We start from the raw sequence: 14,479 nt of genomic DNA, 5'->3' as shown, positions 1-14,479 counted from the left end.
AATCTTGTTTGTATACAATATGAATTATACTATCTCTGGTAATTAAATTCAGACATATAGTACTTCAGAATGAAATATTACAAGTCAGGAAATTATTTGGGTCCTTCTATTTTTCATATTCTTTATTATCATGTTTACAGTACCAGAAAGCAAGAAGGGTAAGTTTTGTCCAGAGTAGATACTGATTCAGGAATTCGTCTTCTTCTATGCCATTGTCTCCATTTTTTGTCATAACAGCTGGAGTTGTTGATTGCTTTTCATTTATTCAATGGTTGAGGAAAGGGAAAGAGACCGAGGGACTTCTGCTTCTTTGATTTGTGATTACAAATTGTGTTTACTCATTTGAGTTTTTGTATTTTTCATTCATTACATGTTTTCCAAAGCAATTGATTGGCTTGTTTTGCTGTTACATCTAGATTTGTTCATTTGACAGATTATTCTTGTTCCCAATCTTGTTTCCTAGTATGGTAAACCAACTCTTGCAGGCATCTTCCTCTCAGACAGAATCAGGTCTCCTTCTGCTCTAGGTGTAAAATTTCCATTCAAATAAACTAGCTTGACACATGTAAGAGTCACAGACACTTTTCTACATATTGAAATCTCAAGTATAGAGTCAGCTAAAAGTGAAAGAAAAAAAGAGAAGGGGAAGAATACAGATAATAAAAAATGGAAAAGTCAAATTTCTGGGCTACATATTTCTAATTCATATATAGAAGCTAGACAAGATAAGGTAAACCAGAGACTTAGCATAATGGAAAATTCCAAAGTAAGAATTTGTTGGGCTGGAAGTGAGTTGTGACTAGATGGCTAGATTGATGGCTAGATTGATGAGTTTAGTCCTTAAACAAAATTATCTGTGTACACCAACACAAGTATCTGTTGGTGTATTCAAAGGGAATCTGACTATCCAATGACAACCAGAAAAATGCAAAACACAAGTTGAAAAGCAGTCTAAACAACTATGGACAGATTTGGGGTGGTTGCAGTGTGAAATGACAGAGAGGATTCTAGTTCCAGAAGCAGAATGAAGAGTATCAATTTTTTAATAAGGAGAAATTGAGAGGAGAGAAATTGAGAGGAGAGAAGGAGAGGAGCAAAGAGGGAGTTCCTTTCCCTTTGATAGCAACAGGATAAAGGCACAAAGAGTTCCTACTCCTGTAGTTGATTCTCCAACAAGTGCCCCTCCCCTATCTACTTTAGACATGCTTGTCAAAAGGGCATAGAAGGACCAGAGACCATCGTTAGAATCAATTCAGAGGCTCACAACCCTTTATTTATGATGTCCCATATGCCATTTTAAAATCATGTTTCTCCATGTTCTTGCCTTTGTTTCATTTCCAATCCACAGCAGGGACAGAATAAAATTGTATTTAGCTGTTTCAGTTTTAAAATCATATTTTTGATGTATGAGTTTAGTGCTAAAAGATATTGACAGACCCTATTGTCTTAGAGCATTATTTACACGAACTGCCAAAGAAAGCCATGTTCTGCCAGCTATATTCTACTGTTACCAATGAGTTTAATCTTAAGAAGTTTTCCATGGCTGTTTATTGTTTCTATTTCCATGCTGGCACAATGCCATGTTGCCTAAATTTTAATAGGCTACTTCTATTTGTCAGCAGCACTGCTGTTCCCTTACAGCATTTACTGATTACTTTGTCCATTACATTCCACAACTGAGTGACAGATTGCAGGCATGAGGAAGAACTCATATTGCTTTCAAGAAAAATATAAATATCTGAATACATTAGAATGTCCTTAATCTTCTCTGGGGACATTCCCAACTCTATACATATCCCAAGGAGGTTGTAACGATTTCTAGTGCAGTTCAAATCTTCCTTTGTTTTTTGTCAGTAAAAAACTGTTCTAAAAATACTGTGATTTCTAAACAATTCACTACTTAGACCAGCTGCCTCCTTACAGTCTCCTCTGTGATTAACTGCTCTTTGACTGTTTCCATTCTTACTCTTGTTACTGCAAAGTAAGTTCTAAGCTAAGCAAACATTTAAGTTTGGAAGAAAACAGAGAGATGATCACAGTCATGTGATAAATGGGGGTGGCTATAAGAAATGGACATGTGACTTCTTGCAAATCTATTTAATGGAATAAAGACAAATGGAATTGTACTTACGGACTATACTGTACATGCCCTCTTGTACAGGCATCCATTGATCTGGCTCTTGTTCTGCATGAAACTAGGTAAAGAGTCCCAAATAAAAAGAATGTCTAAAATCTAGTTTTAAAAAGGTTTTACAGAAGAAAGCAATGTAACAATGCCTTCCCCTTTTCAAAAGCAGCTAGTTTGAAATAAGATTCAGCTAACATTCTTCTTATTATGGCTTTATAAAATTGCTTTCCTTTTGGCTGATTTATCCATGTTGTTGTCTTAACAGAATAACAGAGTTGGAAGGGACATTGGAGACCTTCTACTCCACCTCCTGCCCAGGCAGGAAACCTTATGCCATTTTAGACAAATGGTTGTCAAAACTCTTCTTAAAATCATCCAGTGTTAGAGCACCCACAACTTCTGGTGGCATATTGTTCCACTGATTAATTGTTTTAACTGTCAGAAAATTTCTTCTTAGTTCTAGGTTGCTTCTCGCCTTGATTGGTTTCCATCCATTGCTTCTTGACCTGCATTTAAGTGCTTTGGAGAATAGTTTGGCTCCTTCTTCTCTGCGGCAGCCCCTGAGATATTGGAACACTGCTATCATGTCACATCTAGTCCTGCTTTTCATTAAACTAGACATACCCAATTCCAGGAGCCATGGTGGCACAATGGTTAGAATGCAGTATTGTCAGCTAATTCTGCTGGTTGTCAGGAGTTCAATCCTCACTGGCTCAAGGTTGACACAGCCTTCCATTCTCCCAAGGTCAATAAAATGAGGACCCAGATTGTTGGGGGCAATATGTTGAGTCTGTAAACCACTTAGAGCTGTAAAGCACTGTGAAGCAGTATATAAGTCTAAGTGCTATTGTTAGTACTCTTCTTTATATGTTTTGGCCTCCAGTCCCCTAACCATTTTTGTTGCTCTTCTCTGTACTTTTTTAAGCTTTTCAACATATTTTTTACATTGCGACACCAAAACTGGATACAGTATTCTAAGTGTGATCTTACCCAGGCATTATAGAGTGGTATTAACATTTCGCATGACCTTGATTATATCTTTCTTCTATCTAAGTCTTCTATATTTTCTTGACTTTTCTTGCACAAAGGCAGCTGGGTGATCTTGGGCCAATCAGTCTCCCTCATACTTAGGAAGGGGACAATGGCAAACCTTCTGAAATTTTACTAAGTAAACTACAGGGATCTGTTTAAGCAGTTTCTAGGAGTCAACACCCACACACATTCTCTATCTCTCATCCCCCACTCTCTCACACACATACACACCTATTTTATATTCACCATGAGAAAAAAAGCAAAAAGATAGAAACAGAAATGAAAAAAAATGCATATGGAAGATAATATCTGGACTACATGTAAAATCTGATGTGTCTGTACAATAAAAACATTGACTGTATCCTTCTTCTGAAACCAGAAGAACATTTCAGGGAACCCTTCAGGAGCCCAGATTTTTAGCAGAAGCATACAGTTTGCACTTTGTAATTCATTCATTGCTGCATGTAAATCATGCAGACTCAGGAGAGAAAAATCTTCCACACCAGTGGCCACCAAGAAGCACTGAAATAGAGGCATATCAGCCACCAACATTGGTAGGAGTACCCTGCAAGACTGGTAAGTTGAAATACAAATGCTCAGAGTTCCCAGAAATATAAAGATAATATAGAAAGCATGCTAATAAAATGAATGAGGCAGAAAAATTACTAAAATGTCCTTTTACTTATGTTCTCTTGCTATGTTCTTAGGCATCTGCCTATCCTGAAAGCTAATCCAGTTATGAGTGGGCAAGTCCCAAAATTATCAGCCCTACAACTCAGAAAGACCAGCTTATTACTGTCCAGGCATAGACCAAACTGAAATTCAAATTTTTTAACTTGGAACTGAGATTTGGGCACCTTGTACTAATCCATATTTGAATCAGCTGGAGCATTTCAGTAACAGTGATTTAAATCTTCATTTTCACTCTTTAAATTAGCAATTTTTTAGCCAGCTTTGAATAGATGTGGTAATTTCACACCAGGGCTAGGCAGTTATTCATAAGAATGTAGACTCCAAACTCCTTCTACTGCATTTACCTTGATCTGGGAGAAAACTTTCATATTCCACATAAGCAGACTACAACCTTCCTTGCCACAAGGATGAAATTTTAAACATGACAGTTCCCATTGCAGCTCAAAGAAATCAGGGGTCTAAGGTTTGAATTCTAGGGTTTTTTTCCTGCTACCTCTTTAAGTTAATGGGAGGAAATTAAAAAAAAAGTCAACATGGCTGCTGCAACCATATAATCCAGGGGTGTGAAACTGGCAGCCCATGGGCCAGATGCGTCACATTTAGGCCACACCCACCTCAGCTCTGTCAATGGGAAAAATGTCGCAGAATGTCACGTCACAGCAACGTGACATGACGAGTGTAACACAAGTGTTACAATCAAAGCTCCATCTCTTTTTTACATATATCCATCTTTTTAAAAATGACAAAACTTTAATTTCCTGATTATGGCTGTCCTCTTGCCTTTTTTTGTCCCCTTCCTGAACATTTCTGATTAACAGAAACTTGACAAATATCTTGGGAAGCAGCTGAAAAATGTTTAAATATAGTTCTTTTTAATCTTGGAACTTTGGATTGCCAGTTCTTAGTCCTTATATCCAGATGTGTCCACAGATCCATGGTTCTCCTGTCCATTGAGTCCTTTTTCTTTCCTCCATGCAAGGATTATCATCTTGATCCTCAGGCAGTCCAGTGAAGAAAGCAGTCTTTGACCACTCTAGTAAAGTTTCAGAGTCTTAACTGCAGATGGATTAAAGGCTCTTTGGTCTTTTAAATTGGGTTTAGGACTTATCTCATATGCTTATAAATTTGCTTATAAATTTACTATGGCTTTTTTGTGAAGTTGTTTAATCAGGTCAAGCTAAATTAACTTTAAAACAAAGGATTTAGATACAGAAGATCAATTGGAAATAAAGGGAGGATTAGGGCAACATGATAGCAATGTTCCAAAATCTAAGCTGCTGCCACCAAGAAGAGGGAGGGTCAACCTATTCTCCAAAGCACCAAAGGCAAGAAGACAAGAAGCAATGGATGGAAACTAAGAAGCAACCTGGAGCTAAGGAGAAATTTCTTTATAGTAAGAACAATAAACTAGTAGAATCCTCAACTTGCTCATGATATGGTATTTAAAAAAGGCTAGAAAAGTATTTGGCTTACATACAAGTAAAATGGAGAACTACTTCTGAGTGATTGTGAATATGCAGGTTTTTTCCCTGCCCACTCACAGTTTCAAATTAAACATTTTTCCTTGCATATCTTCAGGCATAGCTAAATGCTGATATGTATGGAAGAGTTTCCATTTTAGTTTCTTTTTCTAGTACAGTGCCCTTGAATCAATAGGAAATAAGCATACATTTATTACATGCATTAAATAATGATTATAGCACAGTAGCTGTCAGTGCTACTTGTTTTTTATATGTGTGTGTGTTGTGTGTGTTTGTATTGCATGTGTTAATCGTAAAATGTAGTTTTCTTGATAGCCATTTACTTGGAGTCCTAAAAAAGAGACTTGTTCTTTTTTACTTTTGATGTGGAATTTGAAAGTAATAATGCACCTTCCATTATATGAAGACATAATACTCTTATTGTACAGCAACTGAATATATCCAGTAGTTGGCACTACAGGATCACTTTAGGAATTTTATGGCACAAACATGTTTGTATTACCCAAAGATTGCTTTTGGCCAGAATACTTTCTTTAAGTGACAAATATTAAAAAGATGAGCTTTGGCTATGGAAACTCCAGAGAGTTCTTCTAATAATAAGAAAGCAATAAACATGCTGGTACTGTCCTATGCACAATGAGCACAAGCTCATGCTGGAAAGATTTTCCTTTTCTGAAATTAATAAATTTCCATAAATTTCTTCTGTGCTTGCCTTATAAAAGGCTCTTGGGGGAGAAAGCACCTTAAGTACATGCACAATATTAGCTATAGTGGAGAAAAAATGGGAGAGGCAATATATATGAATGTGTGCGCATACTGTTAGTCCTTGGCTTACAACCACAGTTGAAAGCATCATTTCTGTTGTTAAGCAAGACAATTGTTAAGTGAGTTGTACCCAATTTTACAACCTTTTTGCCATGATTGTTAAGCGAATCATTGCAGTTGTTAATTGTGTGTTCATTAAGCAAATCTCCATTGACTTTGCTTGTCAGAAGCTGGCTGGGAAGGTTGTAAATGGCGATCGCATGACCCCCAGACACTGTAACCATTGTAAACACCTGCTAGTGACCCTTTTAAAAGGGCTTACCAGATCTTGCCTGCAGAACTCCAGATCACCAATAGATGGCAGCAAATACAGAACAGAAATTGCTAATGCTTCTTCAAATAACTGTATTTCCTCTCTTACCAAACAAGAATCCTGTCTAACAGGATCCATGAGAATGTACACAAGTCATCAAATATGCCCCTGAACTGAGCTGCGATTAATGGTTTCTTTTGGTGGTTAACGACTTGAAATGCAATGAAACATGTATCTCTTCTTTTCACCTAATTGTCTTTCTGGTTTCTTGGTTTCATAATGTTTATCACACATGTCTCCTGATTTTCTTTAGCTTTTATGGTATTATTGAACAGAAAGAACTGATTGTGCAGAAACTAGAAATTTAATCAAAAAGTCTGATTAGCAAACTGCTATTGAGACAAATTCATATGAGGAGAAGAAAGAGATGAGAACTGGAAAAGGCTTCACCACTCTGGATGCTACAGGGATCAAAACCAGTGAGAAGCTTGTAATATTCCAGATCAACAAAACCATCAATTTTTTACTGTGTTGTTCTGATGGTATAAAAATAAGAGACTTGTAAACAATGAGAGCAACAACTCTGTCTCGAGAAATAACGCAGCTACCCTAACCCTAGGTCTCCGGAGATCATTATAAGTCCTAGAGAAGCCTTGATAGGTACTGCTGTTGTTTTAGTTGCCATCCTACTGTTGCAAAAATATACACATTTGTGGTGTCTTGATTACGTGGAAGAGTAGAAATCTAGTGAGCAAACAATGAGTGAAATAGATTTATGACTTTAACAGAAAGGTTTATTTAAGGAAATCCATTGGGAGGATGGAAACAGGAGAGTCAGCAACTGTGAGTATGTGCACACACACACATACACACACAAAAGCTCCTCTGTGCATTCATGCCTTGGAAACAAAGGCAGAAAGAAAAGCATGAGATTAGCAATCTCATAGACAAAGACCAGACAGAAAGAGAGAGAAACAAAGAGAGAACACATAAAAAATCCCTAACTCTCTTATCTATATGGACCCCTTGTGGTCAGTAGGAGCTGAGGTGCTAAAAAAATCAGAACCACTGAAATCATATTTTTAATATTTGTGCTTTCTCCCCTTCCCCAATTGCAAAGGAAACAAGTGAAGTAGTTACTTATCTGACAAAGGTAGCAGGTGAGCCATTCCCAAAACTGTTTGCAGTGTTGCTGACCTCAAACTTTAGCAATTTTGTTCTCCACATTGACTTAAATAAAGAAAAGGAGAGATGGTCAAGGAGTATTGTGGCAGCACAAATTCAGCCTAGTTTCATTGTCTGCAGCTGGCACACAGTGGTGAGATCACTGGCCAAGAAAGGAAACGACCACTTTATCCAATTCATTCTGAATCTTTAAAACTATGCAACCAAAGGAATTGGGCTCAACAGAGTTACATAGAAGAGAGGAAATGAAAAGTGAAAGTGTCCTCCACTTTTGTACTCTTTAATTGGCTGGATGAAACATCATACCAAGACTGATTTAACCATGTTTTCCTGAATAATTCAGAAGATCTAAACCATAAAACAAAAATGTGTATGATTTTCACTTTCATTTTTATGGACTCTTAACGAGGCATTTTCAAAAACACATTGGTATCCCTGATAAAAAGCAGGATTTTTATATTTTTCAGATTAAGAGAGGAGTGAAATGCAATATAGATGCCTTGGGCTTCATTGAAGCTTTTAAGCAGCGAATTCTGGCATTATGAATATTATAAGCCATCCAGAGTTACCTTGTGGTAAGATGGGTGGCCAATACAATTTAAAAACAAAACAAGTTAAAAAAAACCTGGGTTTAATGTAAGATGGAGACACAAAAGTGGGGCTGTGATGCTACTCCTGCTGTAAACAATGATTTTTAAACTGTAGTGGCGCAGTACAATTTTGAAGCTGGGTGAAAACCAAGGAAATAATGATGCCTAAGAGAAATGTACGCATAATTTTTGAGTTCATGTATCTACATACTTTGTTGAAATAATTAAATTAATGCCTGAAGGTTAAATTCCCCAGCCCTATTTTAACTTAGCCTCGAACTTTGAAAGCATTCCTTCCAGATGAAAATGTAGATTGTGAATTTTGAGATTACTGGTTTTCTTCAATGAATTGTTTTTTTGTCCAGATGGACTTTGACACTGTTAGATGCAGACACGATTAACCTTCAAGATTTTTCTTTTGAGAGGGACATAAACTAGAATTTACCCCCCACCCTGCCTCCTTGAATTCTACATTCAGAAATATATTATTTTACAGAAATGAATATATAATTCAATGCTGCATTCAGAATAAGAGCTTACACAAAAGTAGATTTCTGGAAGATTCAGTACAACAATCTGAAGGCCTCCAAACAAGACTATAATAGACTATTATGACCAGATGCAGCCTATGAATGTTTAAGGATGATGTGGGGTATATCTGAATTTTCAAGCATCATCAACAGTTTGCGAAGACAAGGCAAGAGCTAGGAATGACTCAGATGTCTCCTGGATCTACAGAGAATGCAAAAGCAGGGGAGATGTGATGGCCCTTGAGCAGATTTCCCGAATGCTTGGGGTAGTGGGGTACATTTGAATCCTACCGAGGGCGGAGAAAAGGTCTCTTCCCATTCCCTCATCACTTTGCACGGCTTCTCCCCTGAGACAACACGACGCAGTTCTGCAGCAAGGGGGCCGCCCTAACCCAAGCCAAGCTCCACCTCCTGATAGCTGCGGTCAACAGGCTGCTCTGCTCGTTCAGCCAATCAAACGGCGGGCAGGACTAGTGGGCGGGGCGCTCGGTGAACCTGCAGGAGTCGCGCATCCCCAGAGAGCGCAGCATCAGTACCACAAGCCCGAGAAGACCGTTGCGAGACGCCCCTCAGCTCTGCTAGCCGGCGGGAACCACAGCCGGAGCTTTGCCAATGGTAGCGCCGGCCCCAACCTCTCCACGTCGAGAGCGGAGTGCAGAAAGCCTTTGAGGTAAGTCGCAGTTCTTCCATTGTCCCGTAGGATTGCCGAGCTACCGCCCTCCCCTTTCGCAGTGCTGGGGGGTCGGGGCGGCGTGGGAGGGGACGGCCGCGGATCTTAGGCGTTCTGCAGTGAATGCAGCGTCTAGTGGCGCATCGCTCTTCCTCTCCCGCTGGCTGGGTTTCAAGGAAAGACAATAGGATGGAGCGCGTTCTCGACGATGCATCTTTGAAGTCATTGAGGTTGAGGAACGGGTGTGTGTGTGTGTGTGTGTGTGTGTGATTGTCTAGTCATCTAGATCTGCACCTAGACACTGTTTCCAGGAGGAATTAGAAGGCAACAAACACAATGCCGTATTATTTTTTATTTCCTCCCTCAATTAGAAGCAGAGCCTTGGGTTTGGGCGTCCATGTGTGTGTGTGTGAGTGATGTCATGGCCGATAAGGGCAGCAGGAAAAAGACATTATAGTGGAAAATGGTGGGGTATTAGCTCTTAGCAAAAGAAATTGTCTGTGGACCAAATAATAATCAGATGCCAAGGCTGATCTTCTTGCCTGGGGCTTTATTTTTTTTATTGGAGAAGCAAAACACCCAGTTATAAGGCCTTTGGTATAATCCAGCCTCCTGTGCTCTTTCATCATTCCTCATTCTTCTTGATCCATCAGAAAGAGGGAGACACCCTTCCTCTTTGGGCAGGTCCTAGGCTTTTGCTCTTCCTTAGATATTCTTATTGTTAGTACCAGATTATTTGTTAGGTGAGCTTCTGAAATACATCCAGCCTGGAAAAAATATTGGTAATAAACACCACCCCACCCCACGTGTCCTTTACCAGTGGCTGTGACTTAAGGCCATAAAGAGAATGCAGAGTCATGAGGACTGGACAAGAACCTGACAGTCCATGAAATGCATATCTAAGCTGCATTAATTGCCATAATTAAATTAATTCCAGGGCCATAATTAAATTAATTCCAGGGCTGGACCTAAGCACACTTTTTATTTGAAAAAAGATGAGGTGTGTGTGTGAACATTCAAAATGTCTGCTCTGTAAATAACAAATCAGTTTCATTCATATCCGTTTATGGAAAAGCCAGTTATTTATAATATTTTCTTTATGGATGTTCTACAAAAATCTTCCAAGGCAATTTAGACGAAAATTGTAATATATGTAAATCATTTAAAGATGCTATATTATAAGATTATACTGAAGCAGTTCTAACAGGAGTTGACGAAAAGGGAGTGCTTTGTCATCTGACACAGCTGAGGAAGGGAAAAAGTCTTCAGAACCTTTTCTTAAAAAAGAGGTTTGGTGTAAGTGAAGGATCAGGTGGTGTATCATGTCAGCCATTTTACATGAATTACAGCCTGCACTGCTGTAGCAACAGAATCAACACTGAATTAAATGCTGGTATTACAGCTCTACAGGGTCCTATTGTACCTTCCTAGTAAGTGTTTATTGTATGCAACATGAAAACTATGCTTATCTTCTTTCATAAATAAAAATATCTGGTGGCATTGAAACTAACTTTTAAGAAGCCTTACATGTAAACAATACACACACACACATACAATGATGTAAGTTGGTTGAACTGGAAGCTTCTAAGGCAAATGAAAATAAATTTAAACTATAAGCATTTGCACTATGATTAGATACATCACCTAGTGTATACATTGTAGGATAATACATCCATTGTCTAATAGTTCCAGAGCGTGAAAACTTCATGAGAGAATGGAAATCTTGCTTCCAAGAAGAAATGTTGCATCTTTCACAATAATTTTGGAATCTTCTAGGCATAAGATACATAGCAGAGGTGATATTTCTGGAAGGACAAATGTAGGGGGTGTTTACTATGTCTCATAACAAGTGACACAAGCAATTTTAGGGACAGCTTGATTGCAGAAATATGGCTGAATGTATTGACTTGAGCTAGTGTGCTGGGACTTGAAGTAAAGTTTGACAGTATGACGAAAAGGAATGGATTTGGCAATATGAAGAAAGGGAATTTTTTATACTCCAGAGATATAAATAGTTAGAAATTGAAATACAGGGAGAAGTAAATATAATGATTTTCTAAATTAATATGTACATGCTATGGTTCCTGAACTGAGCAGACATTTACCAACAGTATCTTCAGCATTGTAGATCTGCTGCAAGTGATTAATGATTTTCTGCTTTTCTCACTATCAGGAAAAAAGGTCAGCTTAAGATTGTAGGCCTCATGCAGTATAATGAACAAAAGAGTATATTTCACTCTGAGTCTTACATAAAACACAATCACTATGTAGAATGTGATTCTATAATTGCTCTTTTTGTCTCAATTTTTTGTTTTGCTTCACTTTTTAATGCCACTGAAATAGTGACCATATTCATTTTGCAGTACAAACTTTGAGTCTTCTAAAAGATGCAAGTGAGAGTTCACAATAGTCACCTGACAAGGTTACATTCTAGCTATACAATATTTTATCATATTGATTAATGAAGCTGCCAGTCTAAGACATAATGCAAAGAAATTCATTCAGGAGGTCTTTAATTATCAGAAATTCAAATAATGTAAATTTCCATTAAAGATATATTTCTAGTTGATAGCAGTTAATTCCTGAATATTTAAATATGTATCTCTTCATGTCCCCAGTTAGGTTAAGCTTACTGGTTTACATATTCTGAGTCTTACATCCTTGTCAGCTGAACGGGACTAGAATTATTGATAAACTATTAGGTTAAGGTTAAATACAACTAGTTAATGCATCTTCAGCTAACTGCGTTCCAATAGGAAAAGTAGCATGTATGGCAGCAGTTCTAGGTCTCAGGTCTATAGTTATATTATATTTTCTTTTTATTGTATTAATTTTTGGCCACATTGTAGAAAATAAAAAATGCTTACCTTTCAAATATTTAAATTATATTCATAGATATTGTCTCTCTACATGTATTCATTATATAAATTTGATAACTGTATAAATACATTATACAGTTCATATTAGAGAACCAGTGGAAATGTAAGTTAATGCCCTATCCTGAGTCATATTATTGGTTCACCTAAGCTAGTATTAGTTTGACTAGTGTTAGATGTTCCTGCCAATGCTTGAGAATTAGCTTCAGATATTATATATATAAAGCATGTAGTCTGCTGTTAAGCTAAGACTGCTTCCCCTACTTTTAATTCTTTATGGCATAAAAATGATCTGGGTGAAAAATAAACTACAATCTGAATTCATCAATAGAGTGAATTGGCTGCAAAAAAAGCAGGTGCCATGTTGAACAAAGGAATGAACTCTACAGGTCAACAAAGATTTGTTTCAGCTAGAATATTATGTTCAGTTTCTAATAACATTTTGTATATAGAGCAAACAAACTGGCAATATTGCAAAGAAAAAGGGGAACAAATATTTCAATTTTTAAATATTTAAAAGAATATCATTAAGATAAGGGGGTATAACAATGCAATCACATGTGTATAAAAATATCAGCACGTTACGTATACAAATGTATGAGAGGAATCAAAAGCATACAGACTAAAAATAATTGGGCAGTGGAAAAATGATCAAAATAAATCATGATATTTCCTCCTGAGATTTTAATTAGACTGGAAATACCATCTGCTGAAAATAGTTGGAAACGTCATTCAATTATTAGGAAATTGGAATATCATCTGAGTCATTCAAATTAAATATTAGGTGGGACAGTAGCTATTAAACTAGTCTCCCTGCTGCATAGCAACCTCTCTGGTGAACTGCCTGGATTCTGCGTCTGGGCTAATGGTGGAGTTTCTCAGGCTTGTAGTATTATGGGATTTTAACCTGCTTTCTCTGGTGGCAGAGTCTGAGATAGCTTAAGGGTTCATGGCCACTATGACAGCCATGGAGTTCATCCAGGTCACTGAGGACCTGACACAAGACAAAAATCATATGTCAGATTGTTTTTTCTGTTGGGGCAGTAGTGATGTGATCTGGAATTGGGGAAACTATTACCAAGGTGACTTTACTCTCTGGTTGCCTGGGGCTCCTCCTCATCATATGGAGGTTGTACCTATTTGATTAGTCTGCCCTAGGTGATTAATGGGCCCCAGTTGGGTCTAGAGGGAAACTAGGGTTGTTTCCAAAGGTCTGATTCACAGCCCAAACAAAGTCTTGCTTTCTGCCTGGAATGGGGAACCACTGGACTGGAGACTTTGGGTGGATTGTGCCTATACAGCCTCTCTCCTCCCTGAAGTTCTCCTTGGTTTACAGGTGAAGGAGATGAAATGGGAGAAGAAATGCCTAGCATGCCATGACAGTAAGGGCAGTGAAATGTCCATATTTCCCCACACTTACCATGTCCATGGATAACTATCTGGTAGCCTTGTTCAAGTTCATATGGATCCCCCTGAAGAGGGCTGATTGGAGGTTTATCTGCAAGATTGTTATGAAGAATACGCTAGTAATCTGTTACATAAAGTTGCTTGGATTTATTCCAAGCTGGACTGTAACCTTCAGTGGGTCCTCTGGAGGTTTCTGAGGCTCTGAGCTTGGTTACCTGGGAGGAGTTTGAACCTGTTAGTCCTGTGGAAGTAAATTGGATTCTCGGAATTGTAAGGTTGGCCACCTGCATATTAAACCTCTGTCATTCCCGAACTGCTAAGGCACCTAGGAGGTGGCATGTTGTTGGATTTGGTGTTGGTTAATTCTTCTTTGAGAGAGGAGGTGGTCCCACAATCAATTAAGGAAGTGATGGTGCCCCCTCTCCTCCAGAAGCCATTGATAGAGCAACTCATGGTGACATTTATTATTTACTTTCCAGAGTAGGTTGATCATCTATATTTCCCAGAGAAGGTGGCCATGAAGCGTTTTCAGAGAATGCTGAAAGAAGTGTATTATCTGGACCTCTTCCAGTCAGATTTCAGACCTGAATATGGGACTGAAACAACATTGATTAAACTTGTGGATGCTGTTTGGTGGAAGTGAGATGTGGGTGGTACAGTACATCCATCTTGCTCTGTTTGACCTCTCAGCAGGAATCATTATACTTTTTGGGATAAGCTTTGGGATTAAGAATGGGCAACATTGTGTTGTGTTGGTTCTCTTCATTCCACCAAGGCCAGTTCCAGTCTGCATTGTTGACAGTGAAAGA

The 14,479-nt window shown here is 38.2% G+C and overlaps 1 protein-coding gene across 22 annotated transcripts in view; it reads left to right on the top strand.

The window, feature by feature from the left end:
* The first annotated feature begins 9,197 nt into the window (after positions 1 to 9,197).
* KIF1A (kinesin family member 1A) overlaps positions 9,198 to 14,479 on the top strand; it is a 100,229-nt gene continuing 94,947 nt past the window's right edge. For all 22 annotated transcript variants that reach the window (XM_026701106.2, XM_087933055.1, XM_087933054.1 and 19 more), the window contains exon 1: positions 9,198 to 9,387. The gene's annotated coding sequence lies outside the window, so the exon portion shown is untranslated. The remainder of the gene's footprint in view (positions 9,388 to 14,479) is intronic.

The sequence above is a fragment of the Pseudonaja textilis genome, chromosome 4 (assembly GCF_049901715.1).
Source record: "Pseudonaja textilis isolate UNSWEBS1 chromosome 4, rPseTex1.2, whole genome shotgun sequence".
Classification (NCBI taxonomy): domain Eukaryota; kingdom Metazoa; phylum Chordata; class Lepidosauria; order Squamata; family Elapidae; genus Pseudonaja; species Pseudonaja textilis.
This window is presented reverse-complemented; position numbering and strand designations above follow the sequence as displayed.